This window comes from Sturnus vulgaris, chromosome 26 (assembly GCF_052056855.1).
Source record: "Sturnus vulgaris isolate bStuVul1 chromosome 26, bStuVul1.hap1, whole genome shotgun sequence".
Lineage (NCBI taxonomy): Eukaryota > Metazoa > Chordata > Aves > Passeriformes > Sturnidae > Sturnus > Sturnus vulgaris.
This window is the reverse complement of record NC_142268.1, coordinates 6,581,654-6,585,912: the sequence shown is the minus strand read 5'-3', so window position 1 is coordinate 6,585,912 and position 4,259 is coordinate 6,581,654. Positions and strand designations below refer to the sequence as shown.

At 53.6% G+C, this 4,259-nt stretch overlaps 1 long non-coding RNA gene across 1 annotated transcript; it reads right to left on the bottom strand.

Moving 5' to 3' along the window:
* Positions 1–338: 338 nt before the first annotated feature.
* LOC148221222 (uncharacterized) lies at positions 339–1,683 on the bottom strand. Its single transcript, XR_015808472.1, has 3 exons — positions 1,607–1,683; positions 978–1,103; positions 339–472 (listed from the first exon to the last, which is right to left on the bottom strand). It is a non-coding gene; the product is annotated as an uncharacterized LOC148221222 (long non-coding RNA).
* Between the last annotated feature and the right edge of the window lie 2,576 nt (positions 1,684–4,259).

Genomic DNA, 4,259 nt, shown 5'->3' with positions numbered 1-4,259 from the left:
CAAAACCAATTTCTTTTTAACAGGAAAGCCATACAATATGCCTGCCATGGCAAATATTAGTCTACTAGCCCTGCACTTCAACGGGCAGTGAGCAGTTCATGACACCAAATTTACGTTTGGCAAGGAGACAGTCTATTTATTACAAGCCCCTAGTTCTAGAACCAAGAATTCAGGAGTTGCTCATTCCCAATGAAAATCTGTCCATTTCATACCTTTGGGGTTTTATGCTTCTGTTCTTTACCTGTCTTGAGTGTGGCTTTCTTGTGAAGTCACTGATGGGTGTTTTTCCAACACATTTCTGCTGATTACACGGTAATTGCATGGCATCAGCAGACATCTCTGAATGTCTCTTGAAAGTATGCTTTTTACTCTTCCTAGAGGACCTTGTCTTCTTCTTTCCTTCACCCAAAAGGTGGGCTAAGTGAGCCTTCAAAGAACCATCATCTCAACAATTAGAATTCTTTCAAACCTACTGAATGGAGAACAGCGACAAAAAAATTTTAAAAAGACTAGTACGCGAAAGACAGCAGAAGAGAAAGGTAAAATAATGAATCCTACATGCCACATGCATAACTCTCTTCATTCAAGGCTATTTTCAAAATGAGAAGAAAAAAAAAAAAAAAAAGATCATCTTTTCCTCAGAGAGCAAAAGTGGAGTAACTGGATTGTGTTGCCTTGCCTACAGTTACCAGAAAAGTCAACAGCAGAGTTGAAAACTCCTGAAGCTGGCTAACTACGCCTCTAAATGTTTTACTACTGTGTTATGATTCTGTCTTCAGTTAATAGAACCCGATATACAACAAAGAGATGGGAGCACATGGAGATGCATTGGAGAGCCTACGCTGGAGGTAACACATTCATTTTTTACTCAAACAAATCCAAATTAGAAATGTTGAAAATGACCTGGGGCCATTTCAACAGCCAGCAAACTAACACAACCAACCTTTGGCTTTTATTCAATCCTTTGCTTGTTTTACCTGGACCTTGAAGATCTGTCTGCAGCCTTCCTCTCTGCAAATATATCACACTCGTCCTATTGAGAACCCATGGCTCATCACAGCTGCTTTGCCACGCCTGCTTCCAGAAGAACTGGCAACTACAAGCTGGGAGCCAAGAGATACAACACTTCACTTGGAAAAGGGCCTTCCATGAATCCTAGAATCCCAGAATGGTTTGGACTGGAAGCGACCTTAGAGACAGATTCTCTTCTTCCCACATCCTGACATGGGCAGGGACACTTTTCCACTAGTCCAGGTTGCTCCATGTCCGCTCCAGCCTGGCCCTGGACGCTTCCTGCCATGGGGCTCCTACACAGCCTCTTTGAGCAACATGTGCCAGGCCTCAGCACCCACACAAGGAAGAATTCCTTTCCAATATCCCATCTACCCCAGCCCTCTGGCAGTTTGAAGCTATTCCCCCTTGTCCTGCGAGTCCAGAACCTTTTCCAAAGTCCCTCCCCAGCTATCTTGGAGCCCCAGCAGGCACTGCAAGGGGCTCGAAGGTCTCCCTGGAGCCTTCTGTTCTCCAGATTGGACACCCTCAGCTCTCCCAGACTGTCCTAGAGCAAAGAAGCTCCACCTTTCAAAGCACCTTAGAAGCCTCCTACCGGCCAAACTCGATGGCAACGCTGGCCTTCCGGGCCCTACGGATATCGCTTCCGGTGTCGCTCGGGGTCACTCCCGGCTCTCTCCCCGCCCCCCATGGGGCCCTCAGGCGATGCCGCTCCGACGCAGCTCCTGCCGCTGTCAGACCAGCGGGGGGGCGGGGGGCCAGCCCAGCCTCATCCACAATCCACACTGTCCTCGGCGGCTGCTGCGGGCTCATGGCGGCCCACACACGCGGAAGCAGAGCTCCGAACACAGAGGATCATAGCCCCACATTTGTGTTCGTCTCTGCACAAGGCAGGGCAGACTTGCCATGCCCGGACTTTTCAGTTCAGCACGAAAATGAGAATAAACCTGCGCCATGGGAGAGGAAACCTCTAAAGACTCCCTCATACGTGGTCGCTCAACTTAATGCCTAGGCACTTGCCATTCCTAAGGCTACACTAAAGCCCTTTTTACCTTGCGGGTAAGAAATGCCATTGTTCTGGTGTGCAGCTAAAGGCGCAGCACAGGCAGGCCAGGGCAAAAGCTGGGGCAGTGCCCGTCTTCACTCCTTCACTGTGCTGTACTCCATGCAGCTAGAACGAAGCAAGAAGGACGCGAGGACGAAGAAGGCGTTCTTAAAGTAGACCCTTGTCAGCAGCCCTGAAAGGGCGCATAACACACGGCGTCTCGCTGCCCTCCGTTCTACATACTCGCGGCTTCCTCTGCCGACTTGCAAAAGTTGCTACCAGAGCAGAGGCGGCCAGATTGAAGAGGCAGTGCTTAGGTTCACCTTTTCCTTACTGCACGTAAGCCACGTCCAGCTCCTCGCTGCACTCTGGATTTCCCTTCTCCGCGGCACTTAGCGTGGTGCTGTGTGTGTGCAACTCGGCGCCTAGAAGTGACCGCCAATGCTTTCAGAGCGGGCTGCAAGGGAACCAAGGAGCAGCACAAGCAGCAGTGCTTAAGCTTACTCCATCCGACTGCTAAGGGCACTTGGGAAGGCAAGCGAGAGTCAACCACCTTCCTCTCCTAGTAGCCTCTAACGTGGTGCACACAAGCACGGCACATAGCCGCTTCGTTCACCGCCCTCGCCCACGCCTACGCCTGGCTCCGCTTTCACTTGCTGGCGGCCAGAAGACGCTGCAGCGGCGCCACATACCCAGCAGTGTGCCGGCAGCCAAGAGCTCGAGAACGCTTCTTCTGCCCAAGCCCGCCTAGGGCGTGCACCTTTGTTCTCAGAGCTCCGTGTAACAGTCTGCCTCTCTCGCAGTTCGAATGGAAAACGAAAGCTTTTCGCCTACGCCCTTCACAGACATCCGTTGCCAGGACGAGAATGTCTTGTGGCCGGAGCTCGCCCCCGCCGCCAGGAAGCAGCTCTTAGCACCGCGTTGCAGGGACACGTCTCGCTTCTTGACTTCGTGCTTAGCGCTCTCCGAATTCGCTGCTAGCTCCGCGGTCCTTCTCAGCTGCAAGTAGCTGCGCTCGCAGTACATAGAGCTTCGCAAGGACCGAAGACCCGGAGGGACATATCGCACACGGCAACGTGCCAGGACAGAGACGTGTTCTACATTGTCCCTTCTCGTCATCCAGTTTGTGCCTCCGCTGCTTCTGCTGTTAGGAATCGCTCCTTGAAAGACGAGCGAGAGCGTCTTTCTGGGTGCATTGCACTGAGTGAGTGCTCGCTAGGGACTTTGCACTCGGAGCCAAGGCAACAGGGCGTGCTTGTCCGCAGAACTGAGAGCACGCTGTTGGGCAGAGCTGAAACTGACCGCTGCAGTTCAGCTCTCTCCGGACGGCAGACGCCGAAGAACGAAGCCGCTTCCGTGCGGCGCAGTGCAGCGAAGAGCACACGAGCAGCCAAAGAGCTCCTTCACAATCGCTTTCACTTCTCAGTGCTCTTGCTGCTTGGAAAAGCAGCACACAGCCGTTGCACGCCAGGGCAAAAGCTGGGGCAGCGCCCGTCTTCACTCCTTCGCTGTGCTGTACTCCATGCAGCTAGAGCGAAGCGAGAAGGACGCGAGGACGAAGAAGGCCTTCTTAAAGTAGCCCCTTGTCAGCAGCCCTGAAAGGGCGCATAACACACGGCGTCTCGCTGCCCTCCGTTCTACATACTCGCGGCTCCCTTTGCCGACTTGCAAAAGTTGCTACCAGAGCAGAGGCGGCCAGATTGAAGAGGCACTGCTTAGGTTCACCTTTTCCTTACTGCACGTAAGCCACGTCCAGCTCCTCGCTGCACTCTGGATTTCCCTTCTCCGCGGCACTTACAGTGGTGCTGTGTGTGTGCAACTCGGCGCCTAGAAGTGACCGCCAATGCTTTCAGAGCGGGCTGCAAGGGAACCAAGGAGCAGCACAAGCAGCAGTGCTTCAGCTTGCTCCTTCCGACTGCTAAGGGCACTTGGGAAGGCAAGCGAGAGTCAACCACCTTCCTCTCCTAGTAGCCTCTAACGTGGTGCACACAAGCACGGCACATAGCCGCTTCGTTCACCGCCCTCGCCCACGCCTTGCTCCGCTTTCACTTGCCGGCAGCCAGAAGCCGCTGCAGGGGCGCCACATACCCAGCAGTGTGCCGGCAGCCAAGAGCTCGAGAACGCTTCTTCTGCCCAAGCCCGCCTAGGGCGTGCACCTTTGTTCTCAGAGCTCCGTGTAACAGTCTGCCTCTCTCGCAGTTCG